Source organism: Neopsephotus bourkii, unplaced genomic scaffold, assembly GCF_033783945.1.
Source record: "Neopsephotus bourkii isolate Nb327-2 ecotype Australia unplaced genomic scaffold, CSIRO-AGI_Nbou_v1 NB_998, whole genome shotgun sequence".
Classification (NCBI taxonomy): Eukaryota; Metazoa; Chordata; class Aves; order Psittaciformes; family Psittacidae; genus Neopsephotus; species Neopsephotus bourkii.
The window spans coordinates 2,805,763-2,823,011 of NW_026901490.1; the positions used below are offsets into that span (position 1 = coordinate 2,805,763).

The 17,249-nt window shown below is 48.0% G+C and overlaps 1 protein-coding gene across 1 annotated transcript in view; it reads left to right on the forward strand.

Moving 5' to 3' along the window:
• Positions 1–251: 251 nt before the first annotated feature.
• Positions 252–17,249, forward strand: part of FOXN3 (forkhead box N3) — a 218,941-nt gene continuing 201,943 nt past the window's right edge. The window contains exon 1 of the mRNA XM_061359969.1: positions 252–326. The gene's annotated coding sequence lies outside the window, so the exon portion shown is untranslated. The remainder of the gene's footprint in view (positions 327–17,249) is intronic.

A 17,249-nucleotide genomic window follows, 5' to 3' on the forward strand; every position in this document is an offset into this window, starting at 1 on the left:
ACCTGCAGGAGCAGCGGCCCCCAGCCCAGCCCGGCAGGCTTCTCGCTCCCGCGCTGCCCCCGCCCCGCAGCGTCCCTCAGGAACGCCCGGCCAAGGAACCGGCCGCCGCTGCCGCCGGCTCCGGGAGGCGGACCAGCGGGGCGGGGCGAGGCGGGGCGGGCGGCGCTAGGGCCCGGCGGGGCGCGGAGCCTCCGGCAGGGGTGGGGGGGGCGCAGGCGGCGCGCGGGCTGCGGCTGCCTCCCGCCGCGGGGCGCGGAGCGGGGCCGGCCGGGGGCAGCGCCCACCCCCCGCGGCGGCGGCGGCGGGAACCAGCGCCGCGCCACGAGGTAACAGCCGTCGCGTTTCGCCGTGTCACCGGGAGCGCGTGCGTACGTGTGCGTGTGCGCGGGCGGCCGCCGCGCCCCGGCCCTCCCCCGGGGAGCGGAGCCGCGGCCAAACTTTGGGGGCCACGGGGCGGGCAGCGGCAGCGGCTGCGCGGGGCTGCCCCGGCTGCACGGCCCCGTCCCGCCGCCGAGCTCCGGCGCGCCGGGGACGCGGAGGGCGGCGCGGAGGCGGCAGCGCGGCGGTGGGCAGTGGACTGTGCCTGGCGGTGCCGGCTCCGCGGGGACGCGCGGCTGTAGCGGGCGGGCGAGAGGGCAGGGAGCAGGCAATCGGCCTTCCGAGCCTGGCCAGGTCTCGGCGGGCGCCGGCGGGGCAGGCGGCGGGCAGCCACCCGCCGTGTCCCTTTTGTTCCTGCGTGCCGCCAGCTGCTGGATCCGTGCCCGGCGAGAAGCCGCTTGGTACTTCACGGGCTCCGGCTGTGTCTGTGCACACACGTCTGAAGGGCATCCTCCGCCGGCGGGGCCGCTCTGTCAGAGCCGGCGGGAGAGGTGTTCGCCTGTTTGCACATCGGCTTCCCTCTGCTTGCTGCTCTTCAGCGCTCTCAACTTACCCGGACTTGCCGTGAATTAATTCCTTGGCCGTACAGGAATGTGTCCCTGTACCCCGGAGAGCGGGTTGCACGTTACCCTGCTGGCTGCGCTGCGGGCGGGCACTACTGACACCACAGAGATGGGTCTGTGGGAATCTGTTCGCGCGGGCACGGCGCGGCTGCGCTCGCAGCCCAGCTCACCGAAACTTTCACTGCAGCAGGCGATGTGGTACGGCGGAGCCGTTTGCGTCAGGGCAGACCGTTACTCCGGCGGGTAACGGCGGCTCGAGGGCTTGCGCTGTGTCGGGGGGTGAATCAGAAACACAACTGCGCCAACGATGAAAATGAGTTTGTGTGGTTTGAAGGAGCCCAGCGTGGTAACGGCTGCTGGGGCACAGTAAAGCGGGCGGCACCCCCTGCTTTCCCCAGCGTAGCCCCCGCACCAGCCAGCCAGCAGTGTAACGTGCGATCACTTGGTAGCCGAAAACGCAGGGCCTTGCAGCGCTGGCCGCCGAAACGTTACGTGTCATTAAAGTATCTCTCTTGGAGGAGAGTGACTGTCCCAGGAGCTGTAAAATCTATAAACACTTTTCTGATTGGTTTAAAAATTTAGACACAGGAAGCGGATGGTGTCTAATAACAGACAAGTGGAGACACTGTTGTCATGGAAACTGGGAAGACTAACCCTCCTCCCCCATTTATTTAAAAAAATAAAAAAGGCCAAAAGAAAGAAGTGTGCATCTCATCAGAAATTCCTGCAGAGCGCCTGGCTGCTGCCGCCTTCCCGCAGCATCTGTTGAAACACGAGAACATGCCTGTCAAATCAAGGTCATTTCACAATACACCCCGCGCTGCTGCCTCCCCTCTTCCTTCTCTGAACTGGTGTCCCCCGCTTTCCACCCCGGGAGGAGGTGGGAGGGCGCAGCCAGCCTGCCCTGTGCCCACTGGCTGCCCTCCTTGATGGTGGGTGTCCTGCCCCAGCCAGGCCTGCAGCGGGAGGAGCTGTGGCTGGGGACCGGCAAAGGCTCAAAGCCTGGGGGCCGTGCGGGTTATAAACCGAAGTAGTGAGGGGTGACAGCCTTTGATCAAATGACTAGGGCACATTTCTTTACATGGACCTGGGAGAGAGAGCTGGGTTTGATTTGATCTCCCTGTGTGCCTTCACATTGCAAAGTTATATTGAAATGTAATGATTTGGACTCCGAATCAGGTATTAAGGCTGTTTCTCTGCCTCACCTGCAGAAAAAAAAACCCTAAAGGGGGCAAATGGCTGTGGGAAACCCTGTACAGTTGTTTTTAATAAAGACATCACTGTTTGGTTATAGGATGCAATTTAAGTACAAAAGTAGAGATGTGAGCATAAAATATACTTCATTATTGATGGATGCAGCATGAGAAAACCAGACCATTATTGTGGTAAATGGAAGTTTTACTTTGCCGGACTATTGAAAGCTTATTGTGTGTGAAAGGAGAGAGCTATTTTGATTTTGGAGCAGGAGAGAGGTATTTCACAGCAAACTCACACGAAAGGTTTTAATCTTTTTGCTTATTTTCTTGAGCAGCAGCCATTGGTTCAGATGTTTGTGATGGAGAGATGTCTTTGAGCGTTCAGTGTGCTTTCTCTGAAACATTTCATTTTGTTGCTACCTTTAATCTTCGTTTTGCAGTGACCAAAACATGAAAAACGCACTTGAGTGCTTGACCCACTATATAAATCATCACTTTGAAACCTGGAACCTGGACCAGTTTGACCTCTGTTGCCTCTTTGCTGGCATATTTCACTCCTTGCATTGATATTTCTCAGGAAAACCAGCGACTGTTGAGTAGGTCTTGCACAACAGGAGGTAAATCCTGCATGGCGCTGAGGTGACCGTGCTCAGCCCTGTCTCTGCCTGCACCCTTGGGTCTTGCTATCTGACAGACCCAAGGCCTGGCTTTAAAGTCTGGTTGTGGGTAAAACTGGAAGGAGCAGTGCCTACTTCTGCTCCAGGAGTCCTGGTTGGCTAGGCTGGGATGGCACCAGGGCGCTCGCTCTGGGACCCCCTCCCTGTATTCAGTAAAGGTTTAGGGAGTTGGGCAGTTGCATGTTCAATCCAGCTCACATCTGATTAACCAGGTGCTGCTTGTAATTGCCGTGGAGTTCAAATGGAGAAAGTTTGGCCTGGTAGCGAAAGCGTGCTTGCTTCTAGAAGTGAATTTCCTGTTGTCGGGAGAGCCCTTATCCGCAGGAAGGTTCACTTGCAGGAAGTGTGTCGGTTACTTGTTTTTACCCGGTGAAGGAAGTGAGCTGGATTAGGTACTTTCTAGATTTACCCTTCATCATCCTCCGTGTCTGTGCTACTCTGTTTACGGTTTTAGTTTTGAGAAGTTTGATGGTATCGGCCATTCCAGAGGGATGTACATGAAGTCAGATGCTCGTGTTGCCCTGCCGTTTGTTGCTGTTATTAAAAAACACCCTACCAGCCTCTCAGGGACATGTTTTCAAAAGTGTCCAATTTACAATTTATACCTTTGGAGCCTCATTAATAGTACTCATAGGCTTTTCTTTTCCCCTTCCCCCATCTCTTAGAATGAAAGATCAAAAAATGCTCCAGTTAGTTTACTAATAGGGGCAGTCCCTCCACTTCTGAACTGCCTTTCATCATGGAGCATAAATCACTTTACAGAAATTAAATTTTTAATATCCACAAAGTTGTATGTTCACAACGTAGCATTTCACATGGGCTGCCTGAAGTTGCAAGGCAAATCAGGAGCAGAGCTTAGAGTCACATTAATTGCCCCTTAATTAGCAATTGCTAAGGAATTAAAACTTTGGAAATGTGTCTGCATTTCCTGGGTACACTTGTGCTGATGCGCCAGTGCAGTGGGCATGTATTGATATGGGATGTGGGGCCAGGGGTGAGAATGTAAGCAGTGGTTCCAGAAAACACCAGTCACTTACTGGTCCCTGTCAGGCTGGGATGCAAGGTTGGAGGCTTGTAAGATTGGACACGGCTTTGGATGAAGGTCCAGACTAAAGGCGAGGGCTGGGGTTTAGCTCTTTGGGTTCAAGTAAGTAGGGGTGTTCAGGGAAATCAACATCAGTGTCGGCTCACAATGGAATATTGTGTTTGTATGTGTGTTAAGATGAAGTATGGTTAAGTATGATGCTAAGCTGGACTTTTGCAGGGGATTCTGAAGGGGAAACGTGGAAAAGTTACATAAACTTGTAAGAAGCTGCCTGGCATGCTGAATGGCTTTCAGCAGTCATTTTTGGTGTAGGAGATGTCTTGGTGTTAGGAGCTGTTCCTGGCAGAAGAGGCTGCCAGGGCTGTCCAGAAGCCTCAGCTGGGCTGAAACAAGACTGTCCTGGGTGATGCTGGAATTTGCCAGTTCATGACTTCAGACATAACACAGTGCAGCACGAGTTTGGCCTCAGTTTTGGGTATTTCTAATGAAACTGCATTTGGCTTGTTACCTGCTCGCATGGCCAAGGCAAAGGAAAAGTGTAACAAAATAATGAAAAATAGAAAGGAAAAAAAGGATTTTAGCAAAACAGCATTTTGTTTAAATGTAAAACTTAGAGCCATGTTTTTTTGGGAGCCATCAGCTGGTTCTGGGAAGCCAGCCTGAAGCTCTGGAAGGCAAGGCAGTTTTTGGGAAGCGACTCCTAGGCTTTGGAAATCCTGCTCCATTTAAGGTGCCCGAAGTTGAACTGCCAAGCATCAGGGCGACTCAGACCCTCCTTAACTTCATTGTAGCGCTTCAGGTGCCTTTACCAATCACAGGACTTTTAACTGATCTAGTCCAAAGCTGGGTGCCTAGCCTGGTTTGCGCCTCGGCTGCCTGCGTAGCCCATGAGGGAGCAGAGCTCCCTGCACCTGGTTGTCATCCTTAAGGGTAGACACAGAACGGTGGGATAGCCCCATTCCAGAGGTGGCTGGGGGAGGGTCTGGGGAACGGCTAAAGCTCATGAGGTCTGGACACGACTTCCAGGTGGTTCAGGTGATGTACAATCCCCCTGGCCCAGCCCAGGTGCTGGTGCTGCTTGTGTGCCTGGGGTCAGTTTTTGCCTGTCTGTCTTGGGGATGAACAGAAATGACATGTTATGCTCTTCCAAAACTCTCCCTAAAGCTCAGCTACTCCCTAGTGTCTGCAAAAGTGGGACAGGCTAAGCCTGCTGGAGGTGAAACTAATGATTATGATGCTGGACAGTATTTTGTCACTCTTTAATTTCTCTGCCTGTAGTCTAAGAGTCTCTTTTCTGGAGATGGTCTTTCTCTGTGTTGGCACTGACTGCAGGACAGATGAACGGCAAGGCTGTGACCTGTCAGGGTCAGGGTTGGTAGGGCCCACTGAACAGAACAATCTGCCTCGCTGTTTGATGTTGTTTTTTCCAGCATTAGCAGGAATTTACCTCAGTGCTAGCTGATATGGTGATGTTGCCAACCCTGGGTGTTTTCACTGCAAATAGGTAAAGGCCAAACAAAGATAGGTATTATTTAAGGAGCGGGATGGTTTTGGCACACACTGGCTTCTTCCTTTGCCCACCTCCCATGTGCTGGGGTGTGGTGGGACCCTGTATGTGAACTCTGCTCAGGCCAACGTGTAGTTCCCTTGTGGGATCCCAATTGCATACCGCTTACCTGCCACCTCTTTGCTGATACAGCCCACTCACAATGTCTGGGCATACTTATTTTTGTTGCAAGGAAAATACACCAGACTTCCTAACAGACGGGCTTTACGTACAAGGCAATCCAAGCTAGATTCTGGAAAGCATTTCACAGAATGGCAGCTTTGTTGGAAATTGCTTCTTAATACTGTATGGCAAAGCTGTTGCTCTTTTTAGTGTAGTTCTATGCAGGACTTGTGCCTGCCCCGTTGAACCGAGCAGCATCTTGCGTCTCCTGCAACCCTGCCTCCTGTGTCAGGCTCTCTGGGCTCCCTGCTCCAACCCCTGGCAGCTCTGGCTCCTCACTACAGAGATCCTTTTTGTTTTTTGCTCTTGGGCTTTATGGAGAGGCCAACCTTTTCCCTGGATAAAGTTGGCTTCCGGCACAGTGAGCAGATGTGAACTCCCCAACCTGACCCATCCTTGCATAGCCGTACTCCGTGTTACTCCTCTCAGTAAGATCTTCTCATTGCCAATTTAATTGCTGGCTGGGCTTGCTTTGGAGAGAAGCAGAGGCATTACAGGGGTTACCAAAGGTTATTAGAAATGGGAGGAAGCTGAAAGTCTGACCCATCAGATTTATCTGGTTTAAATCTCATTTTACCCCCAACTCCAACTTGTTTTGATCTGGGTTTTACAGCAGATCATTTGCAGAAGCTACCCAATTAATATGTTATTTTAGCACCAGATTTTGCAAAGCTTTTTTTTTGTTGGAGGTGGAGAAAGGATCCAAATGTTTTGATCCTATTTTTATCTCTATCTTCACTGAGTTTTTCTCACTCTGTGCTTTGCAGAGAGGAGCGAAATTTTAATAATTCACTAATATACTTTCACTTCATTAACATTTTATCATTCTGGCATTGTGCATATGGCAAACTCCTCAGTACTCTCATTAAGGGCCTGATCTTGCCCCCATACTCTCACATTCCTTCAGGTGTGGAAAACCCTAAACTGGGGTGTTATTCTGCTCTTTGGAAAGAGCTTTTATCTTTTTGCGGTAGATAGTAAACTGAACAAAACATGGAAGGGTTTTGGGGGGTGGCTTTCTTTTTTTGGTGGGTTTTTTTCTTTTTTTTGTTTTTGCACAAAACGGAAACATTTACACAAAGATAGCAGTGTTGGTTATGTTGGAGCCGCTAAGCACCAAGCCTTCAGCCATTACAAAACCTAACGGTGTCAGTCTAGAGAGCGTGAAGTCACAGGGTGTTACTCTGGTATTGTTTGCATCATTTTACACTGTGGCATGTTTGATTTAAAGTGGAGATTTGTACTGGCATTAAAATGGTTATGAAACTTACCTGGGATAGCACAGTGCTAGTGTATGTTGTGTTAATGAAGTGCTTTTTAATTGTGTCCCAATGTGACATTGGCGTTGAACTTCTATGGTGACTCTCCCCCTTTTCTAGCATTAAATAGACCTCTGAATTGGTGCATGGTTTGCTACTGCCAGTTCAATACTGTTAGCATACAGGATTACTTCAGGCGTGTTCAGAAGGGATAACAAGCCAAGCACGGCTGAGGGGCAGGCAGTGGGTGGGTGCAGGAGGCTTCAGAGTTGAAGGGAAGCTTGTCAGTTGTGAGCAGTGGAGAACTAAGGGCCAGGTAAGGATTCCAGGTGGTGCCGTGTATTGAAAAGATTGTGGCTGTTGAGAGACCAGAGGACAGGAGATCACAGTAATAATAAAATACAGGAGATGTTGAGAGACCTGGCTGAAGGTTTCTACTTGTCAGGCAGAGTATATTTGCTTTTAGAAGCATCAGGACGGAAACTCATCTCTTGCAAATTGGTATAATGCCATTGGAGTTAGTGAAATTACACTGACTTACACCAGCTGATGGTCTGTCTGGTGGTATTACAAGAAGAGTGAAGGTGTGAAGGATGGGTGAGCTGGAAGAGGTTACAGGCCTGAGCAACAGGGAGGATGGAAGTTTGTTCAGGAATAATAGAGAGGCTGAGAAGTGAAGAAAGATCAAAAGGTCCATTGCAGCTATATTGGGTTTGATGTGATGACAAGGTGCCCAGCCAAGAGATGTGCAAGGCAGGCTGAGAGATGGGCTTGGCTGGAGAGGGGAGTCAGTGGTGGCAAGTACATTTCTTATCAGCACAGTAGCAATTGATGCGTGAGCAAGTAAGATCACACACAGGGTGGAGAGGTGGGGTTAAAAAACATGACCTGGGCCAAGGCTGCAGTAGGAGCTGGGGGAGAGGATGTGGAGGTACAGAGCAATCACTGGGTGAGGAGGGCCAGAAAGACAGCGTCTCACAAAGCTGAGGTGGGACAAAAATCCTTCGGTCTGGAAGGAGGAATAGAAGAAACTTCATGAATATTATTTAGGATTGAGAAAAGAAAGGGAATGACATTGACTTCTTCAGAGGCATGAGCTGTGAATAATGTCTACTGCAATTGGTGTACTTTGCAAAGCAGAGCAGAGGCACAGTAGCAGGATGTGAAGCCTTTCACCGCAGGTCACTCAGGTGGGTTACCTCTGGAAAAGCAGTAGCTACCCAGTGGCAGAGGCTCAGAGCCAAGGGGCTTGTGCCCATTTCTGGTCCCACACAGGTGCTGGGACGTTGAGGGTCAGTGTGAGCTCGGGCACTGGCCTTGCTCTGTTTCCTTGTGAGCTGGCCACAAGGCCGTGCACCCTTGTGAATCACCCACGCTGATGGCAGACTGTGGCTGTAGGACCAGGCTTCCCAGTGGCTTGACTGCAGAGTCGTGTGGAAGTGTTGAAGAGATGCTTCTTTGTGCAAGGTGCTTCTGCTCAGACAAGGATGCTGTTCGTGGTGTGACGTGGTGTGGCAATGCGGGAATTGCTTTGAAGCCTGGAGCAGGAAATTTTTTCTCTAATAGTAATTTTAATTCTGAGTTTGTGTCCAGTCTTGCTTACTGCTGTCAGCTACTGCTAATTGTGTGGGGTAAGAGATGGTACCACAGCATCCCAAGCACCCAGCACCCAGCTCTGTCATAGGCATAGTATAGAATAAAGATTTTCTTTCTGGCCTCAAGACCCTATAGCCTAAATAAGGTATTTGGAGTAAAAATTACTCCAGTATAGAAGTCTCTAAACCAGTATAATTATTCATCCTGCTTATGTATTTCACATGCTTTATTTAAGTTCCTGTCACCTGCTAATAGCGTATGAACACTGGGGAAATTTGGAGGGTATGCACAGTATTACTGGCATTGCTTGAGCAGCTGCTACTGGCCTGCTCACATTCAGCAGATTTCTTACTGTTAAAACCACTTTTAGCATATGAGTGAATGGGCAGGAAACCACCTAAAAATTGATTAATGTAGACAGAAACTGCCTTCTCGTTCATTCAGAACAACAACAATGAAGTCAGGCATCAGGGTTCAGCTGACAGGCTGTTGGGAAGAGCTTGTTTTATTTCACAAGTGGGGCTTTGTTTTGATGGAGACTCTCAGGTACTAGCGCTGGGAATTACACTTTTGTTTCTAGATGCAAGGGGCAAGAGGTTTAGCCCAGGAGCAACATCTGTAGGTGAGGAAGCACCTTAACTTGTGGAAGAAGCATGGAAGCTGTATTCACTTTGGAAAATCTATCCAGTTGTTCTTCCTGGTGCCAGCGTGGGCATGAATGCTGGCAAAAATTGAAGCATGTCCCTTTTCATGCCAAAATCCATCGACGCTGATTGCCTTAGCTGATTCCAGTGAAGATTTTGCCTGAGGAAATAGCTCGGTATTTGATCATGCAGATGGCTGATGTTTAAAGTCCACCTTCATGAACTTACGGGGGAGATCCCTTAGGACACAGTAATGGTTCCATCTGATTTTGTGGATGCAGAATTTGATGCTGCATTGCCGTCGCTGATGTAGTGGTGGTCATAATGGTTATTATTAATTTGTATTCTAGTAGTAGATAAACAGTGCTAATATTTCTCTCTTCCTCAGGCATCCTGGCTCTTGTAAGTGTGTTCTCCATTGATATGGAGTTGTTTATTCTCACTCTGGCAGTGTGAGTGATGCACATACGGCTCTTTGGAGCCAGCAGCTGAGAAGATGTCTTTATTCACGTATACACTACTACATAGATTTATACTGCTGTAACAGTGAAATCTATATCTTGTTATGAACAACATGCAATCCATTACTTGTTTGCACAAAACTCAACACTTTACCAGCCAATGAGGTGCGGAGCAGAGGGCCATACTTAGTCCCCTGGACATAGAATACTGGCCTTCACTGACTTGCAGGACCTTAAAACCACAGATGGATCTCAAAGTCTTGTGACTACGGGAGCAAGTGGAGATGGGTTGTCAATATATTTGTCTTGTGGTGATGGACTCTGTTGTCTAATGACTGAACCCAGGTAGCAGCCTTTCCCTGAGTTAACGTATTCATCAAGTCTCTGCTTTGGCCACTGTGCTTTACAGAACTGCAATAAGCTGGTAGTTTTTAATTGGCTAAACCTGTTGAGGAGACAGACAGACATGGACAGCAGTATGATTGAAGCCTTTTGTAATAGCCAGTAAAGCTAACCATCTTCCTCTAAAATGCCTAAGGAGCAGCCTGAACAAATGCTTTGTCTATGAGCTTCAGAAGAAGGAACTATAGTTAGATGATTACGTGGAGTGAGTTTATTACAATGCATTAATTACCGCTGCCAGTAGTTACCTTCATTATTAAAGCAACTTCCTTCAAGACAAAGTAATGAAATGTACATTTTCATGTGCCTTTGTCAGTCAGAAGCCCAAAAGAGATTCCTGTTCCACTTCTATCTTGTGGTATAAAGTAATGCAACTCCACTGAAGTCAGAGGTAGATAGATGGAGAGAAGGCAGCTTCTTTTTTTTTACTAGAGAGCTTTAATGCAACATTGTTTTATTTCTGCACATTAAAGTTAATAACACAGCAAGTGTATTTTGAAGTTAAGTCATTCTAGGATCGCTGTATGTTAAATAACTGTGAACAAACTTTATAGTCACTCTATAGGCCCTCATGATACATCATTTTGAGCTGCCTTCTATCTATTATGTTTTATCTGCCTGCAAAATCCATTTCTAATTCTGGCGATATCTCCTTTGCGATCACTTGCCAGAAATCTATTCCCAGGATTCGCCTTATTTTAGTGAAATATCTGTGCTTCAGCACCTTTCCCAAGGTGGCTGATCTAATCAGGGCACTATCAGTTATCACTTCTCATTTCCTTTGCTAGCTCTGTCAAATGCAATGCACAGCCTAACAAAGTGACATTCAAATACTCTGTGACCAAGGCTATTTTCCTGTCTTTACTTTGCAAAGCTGGAATTGTATCTGGCTCCTTAAACATGTGCCCTTCTCTCCAGGAATGTGATTTGTAAAGCACACTGTGGGAAGAGTTAGTGTTAAGCAGATGAAATAGCTGCCTCTTTATTTATCACAGGTACGATCCATTTATAGTGACCATCTGGATATTAAACCCCACATCCATGACCTTTTTTTCCAGGTAGAGAAGAGTGATGCTTCATTCCTGCCAACTGGCAAGAGAGCCTTACTTTGCCGTCAGAGAAAGAAAATTTGTCACCTCCCTGTTCCTAAGCTCCATTCTCTTCTGTTTATATATACACATTTCTCTTTTAAATATGAGTGTGATTGTGTGCAAAGGTCAGCATATACCAAACAGGGTGCTTGTGTTTCTCAAGGAAGGAGTCACCTGCATAGTGTGATCCTCTGTTAAGGTTAAATGTGGTTTCTATGGACACAGGTCCAGCAATAGCATCTTTTTTTCCTGGCCGCCTTTTTTCTTTTTCCTTGGGTGACAAACCTCTTAGTGTTATCTTAGATTGCTATCACAGACTAATACTTGTTTTAATAAGTGTGTGGCTGACTAGTCCATCCGCTCTGAAAGATAAAGTTATCCACGTGCATCCTCACCGCCCTTCCTGCTTTGTGCCATTTAACACATGCTGCCAGGAGCACTGCTTTGCTGCAGTCTCATTTCCCCATTGGTTTTCACGGGGGCTGAAGCCTAAATCTTGCCTTTTTTAGGAAAGCAGGGAGCAGGCTGTCACCAGACTGGCTACAGGAGTGGGGAGAGCCCTCTCCATGCACCTGTCCTGGCTCCAGAGCACCACGAAGTTCAGCACTTGCAGGATGCTGGGAGTTTCATTTTTAATCACACAGCCTATTTTTTTGTTGACCCCCCCCCCCCAGTGTGTGAGTCAGATAAATGTGTCTTGCAGTCTGCACCAAATCAGCACACATATTTTCCCTGTGGCCTGTTACAGGTTGCAGAGTTGGGTTTATTTGCTTCAGACAGCAAGGGGAAAAGTTAGGAAAGCAGGTTTTAAGCTGAAAAAAAAGAACCATTTGTTGTTTATGGCCCAAGGTGCAACACAAAGCAGGTGCTCTGTGTTGCAGTTCTTTGGCATGTATTTCAGTGAGCCGTGTCACAGCCTGGTGAGCTTCCAGGGTAAGGTGTGTGCAGCCCCTCCCGACTGTCCCTTCTATGCTGTCCCCAGGTTGGCTGTGGGCGTGCAAACTGGGGAGCATCTGCCCTAATGGGATAGCAGAGCAAGCTGTTGTGTGCCCTAAATGGTAATTTCCAATGTGGCTAAATAACAAGGATGGTGTGTAATGGTTTAAAAAGCTGTTCGTTGCTGCATTTTTTCCTAGCTGTTTCTTCACTGTAGGAAGGTAGAGAAATCTGTGTTAAAATAATAATTAAATGCTGACAGTACTAAATTTCCACCCAGCGTGAATTGGCAGCAGTTGCAAACCAAAACATTAGGTCATTAAAGAAGAAAACCCAACCTGATTAAATATCTCTGTATGTTTTTCTGATTAGCTATTCTTAAAAAGAGCATGTGGCTGTAATAGAAGGGTGTACTTGACAGCAGCAATTGCTTTTCTGGGGAAAGGTAAAATACTCAAGTTTTAATGTGTATATATGTGTGTTTGAAAGGATTTCTTGCTGGTCTTAGCCATGGGGATTTATATCTTAACTAATCATCCATTTTTAAAAGCCACCATGAAATCTCCCTGCCAGGAAATATGTGAAATCCCTTCAATATTATGTTTCTGGAAAGAACAGTTAACAGTGACTAATGCACTCGGGCTTTTGTTTTGTTCTGTTTTTCCTCTTCTCTGGCTGGACAGAGCTGACTTCGCTCTTGAGCATCAAACAGCCATGGTGGACCTTGCTGTAGTGGTGGTGGTATTGAAGCACTATGAGGCTCAGGGGCTGGCTGCAGTGTGCATCCTGAAGGCACACAGATAAAAAGGTTTTTGCCCCAAAAAGCTTGCTGTGACGGGGAGGTACATGAAGCTAGGTGAGGATTGGGAAGGGGTAGAGGGGGAGGTGTTAGGAATAGAAACGCCTGTTTACCCCATGCCCACTTGTGGCCAGAGGTCTGCTGCTCTCAGAGGCAGGTTGAAGCTGGCTCTCTTGGCTATATTTTACTAAAGCAGTCTTGGCTGAGGAGACTGCAGAGTAAAAACTGTCAAAAGGTGCATTTATAGTCTGCCACTTTTTACCACCTGATTCTTCCTTTGAGGTGCCCTATCATATATTTACTCCAGTGTGCTCCTTAGCAGTGTTTTGAGAGCTGATGCCTACAGCACATGTGTCTGGAGCTCCTTCCTTGTCCTCTTAAAGAGGTGTTGCTGAAGGTAGCAAGGAGGGACGGATCCAGTGCTGCTGGGGACTTGTGCCTCTGCAGATAAGTTGTGGCTGCTGCTGGCCCCGTGGGAAGCCCAGGAGCTTGAGAAGGGTGAGTGTGCTGCCAAGCATCCCTCTCTGACTGCTGGGATAATCTCTGAAAGCTCCATCACCTCTGTAGTCAAGACATGCTTCCCAAGCACATGCTGAGTGTGGTAGGATGTCCTAGCTGCTGGAGCTCTTGCTTGCATCGTATCAGAGCAGCTCATGGTCTGTGGTATGTGTGTTATGGTGCCAGCCCTGCAAGGCACCACGGGGTCATCCTGCCCTCTCCGATTCTTATGGCCCTTCCTCCCACACTTATATTTGGAAACTGAGGAACAGAGGGGTTAAGAGAGCTGTTTTGGAAATGATTTCAAACTATTTTGTTGTTTGAAGGGTAATACAAGCTTCTGTTGTATGAATATACCCATGTCTGCACCCAGGAGCTGCATATGAGCAACAGTCTCAGAAACGTGATTTCTGATACCTGAAAGACACAGGGAAAAGGTTTATCTTAAGGGCCTCAAAGAAGGCTCATGTGCTTACACTTTTACTTGACTCCTTTGAGGTCAACTGGGATATTCATTTTTCCTTTGGGAGCTGTAAAAGTCACATACTTTCCTTTTTTCTTCACTGTACATTCCAGAAAGCAATTTCTCAGGAAGAGTGGTTCCAGTTTAATCTCCAGATTATCTGTTGTTTCTTTTTCCCCCAACATAAAGTGGCTGAATAATCAACTAACCCTAATTCAGGCAGAGCTGGGGACTGTATGTGGACATCTGTGTGGAGATCCAGATTTGGGGAGTACTGCTTTAGGTTGCAGTGTTTTAGCTGTATAGCCTGGGCACATTGGTTACTTGGAGGTGAGCACAGGTGCTCCAGTGAACCTGGCCACTGCTCAGGAGTTGGGTCCTGAGACCCCTGGAAGCAGCCAGGGTCTGGAAGACAGAGCAAAAGGCATGTTTCTGTGACTGCCAGTGGTAATTTTCTTGCAATTAAGTGCAGTGATCAAGAGCAAGAGAAAATGTTTGCCTTTATCTCTCTCCTGAAGATGTGTCCAGCAAAGAACAGATGGGGTCAGGGGCTGCCTGTGGTTATCTGAGTCTCGGGCTGCCTCCATCTATCTGGGGGCAGAGTGACCTGTTCTGGTATCTCCTGCTTTTGAGGCGCTGACGCTCCCGCCTCGGTTGCACTCCTGCATTGTGTGCATGCAACGTGCCCCAGCCGTGACATCCCTCCACAGTGTGCTGTGGGGCAGCTGAAGTCCTTCTGCCCTGGGACCCTTCTTCATGAGAATTGGATACCACTAGTGACAGAAAGTGTCTCTGACACCCTGGATCTCTTATCTCCAAGTTCATTGTGTCCTTGTAGTACTAGCACCAGGTTGAGACAAACTGTTTCTCTTCTGACATTAATGTACTTGACCCTATAGAGTCCAAGGTAGCCAAGCAGTTACAGGCCATTAATCTCCAGTTGTTTTTGTCAGGTATTTTATTCATTAATCCAGGGCCAAACAGTGGTTTAGTTATCAACTTAGACCATGATAAGATTTTTCTTAGCTCCTGGCTAGTGCCAAGTTAGGATCTAGTTAGTGGTGCTTACAGCCATTTAGACGGGTGCCCTCAAGCTTTACCAGGTGCTGCACCGAAGCTAGGGCTCCCGGAGAGCTCTTGACTAGCCAGGCTGCTTTTCACCCTGTGACCTCTTTCGGCACAGTTGGGATGGAGGCGAGCTGTATTCTTTCAGTGCACGCTCACATGCTGATTTCATTGCCTCATTTTGCAGAGGAGGAGCGCTCCAGGCATCCCATGGCAGAAATTCCCCTTTTTCTTGGACACTTCCCAAGGGTTACTCATCAGAACAATAACTGCTAAAAAATTACGATGCTGAGCACCAAGACTTACGGAGTGCTTTGATATGCCAGGCTGTGATGATTGTGTATAGAGGGGTATCCTTTTGTAGCTTGAATTGCTATAAAAGGCTTCAGTATCCTTTCCCTGGCAAACTGCTGGTACCCATAGTTGGGAGTTTGAGTGGCAAGCTCTGTGCCACCGAACACGTATTGGTCTGTGGCTGCTCCTGAGGTGAAAACCATTTATGTTTTAATGCATTAAGTTCTGCTTGCACTGTGCTGTATGGAGTTCTTGTTTTGGAAGTGTAGGAAAAAGGAGAAGGAAGAATGTTGAGATGTTTTAACACAGCAAGAAGCATTTTCTTCCTACACAGTGCCATTTCAGAGAGGGAACAGCTTCTCCTCCTGTTCTGTTTTGGTCTAGGTCTCTCTCTTCTGAGATTTAAACATATGCTTGTATCAGTTCCTCATCTGGTGTGTATCTGTTGACATACTGTATCTACTGACATAATGTGCTTTCTGCATTTGCAACTGATGTTTTTGCAGTGCATCTTTAAACTTAGCAGATTCCTCGGGTTTTAAACATGGACTTTTAACAAAGCTATAACATGGGGGCTTTCGGGTTTTTTGTATTCATGAGAAGAATGTTGACATAATTATCAATAGGAAAAGAATAAGATTAGGAAGTTGCTTTTTATCCTGATGTCTATAGGGTCTTGTACATCCCACGCAGCAATTGCCCTTACTCAGCAGATAGGGACTGTGATGGTCTGGATAGCTAGATATCACCTAGCAATCTGTGGCACACCCTGAGCAAAATCCAGATGTGTGTATGTGTGAAGCGTTGTCATGGCAAGGCTTGCCCTTATTCTGGGAAGCTGCCTGCAGCTAGAGGCAGGTCCACATAGCATGCTCAGCAGCTGGTGCTGCTTCAGATCCCGGGCAAAGCAGGGGTTTCCAGAATTGCACAGGTAAAGCTGGAGCACAAATCCACTGAAAATCCGTGTGTGTCCAGGTAAGCAGCTGAGATCACTTGCAACGTGTCACTCTCAGCAGAAACAGAAGGAGCATGTTTGGGAACTGTTGGGGCTTCTGTGCCTGGCTGTAGGGGGTTTTGCTCTCAGATTTTATATATTTATGGGATTTTGTCCTAGGTGAAACAGCATTAGAGGAGATAGAGTATCACAGTATCACAGTATGCTAGAGATTGGAAGGGACCTCAAAAGATCATCTAGTCCAATCCCCCTGCCGGAGCAGGAACACCTAGATAAGGTTACACAGGAACGTGTCCAGGCGGGTTTTGAATGTCTCCAGAGAAGGAGACTCCACAACCTCCCTGGGCAGCCTGTTCCAGTGTTCCGTCACCCTCACTGAGAAGAAGTTTCTTCTCAAGTTTAAGTGGAACCTCTTGTGTTCCAATTTGTACCCATTTCCCCTTGTCCTTTCATTGTTTGCCACTGAGAAGAGCCTGGCTCCATCCTCGTGACACTCCCCCTTTATATATTTATATACACTAATAAGGTCACCCCTCAATCTCCTCTTCTCCAAACTATAGAGACCCAGCTCCCTCAGTCTTTCCTCATAAGGGAGATGCTCCACTCCCTTAATCATCTTAGTTGCCCTGCGCTGGACTCTCTCCAGCAGGTCCCTGTCCTTCTTAAACTGAGGGGCCCAGAACTGGACACAATATTCCAGATGAGGTCTCACCAGGGCAGAGTAGAGGGGAAGGAGGACCTCTCTCGACCTACTAACCACCCCCCTTCTAATACACCCCAGGATGCCATTGGCCTTCTTGGCCACAAGGGCACAGTGTCGGCTCATGGTCACCCTGTCGTCCACCAGGACCCCCAGGTCCCTCTCCCCTACACTGCTCTCTAACAGGTCGTTCCCCAACCTATACTGGAACCTGGGGTTGTTCCTGCCCAGATGCAGGACTCTACACTTTCCCTTGTTATATTTCATCAAGTTATTCCCCGCCCAGCTCTCCAGCCTGTCCAGGTCTCTCTGGATGGCAGCACAGCCTTCTGGCGTGTCGGCCACTCCTCCCAGCTTAGTGTCATCAGCAAACTTGCTGATAGTGCACTCAATTCCCTCATCTAAATCGTTGATGAATATATTAAATAATACTGGTCCCAGTACCGACCCTTGAGGCACTCCACTAGATACAGGCCTCCAACTAGACTCCGCCCCATA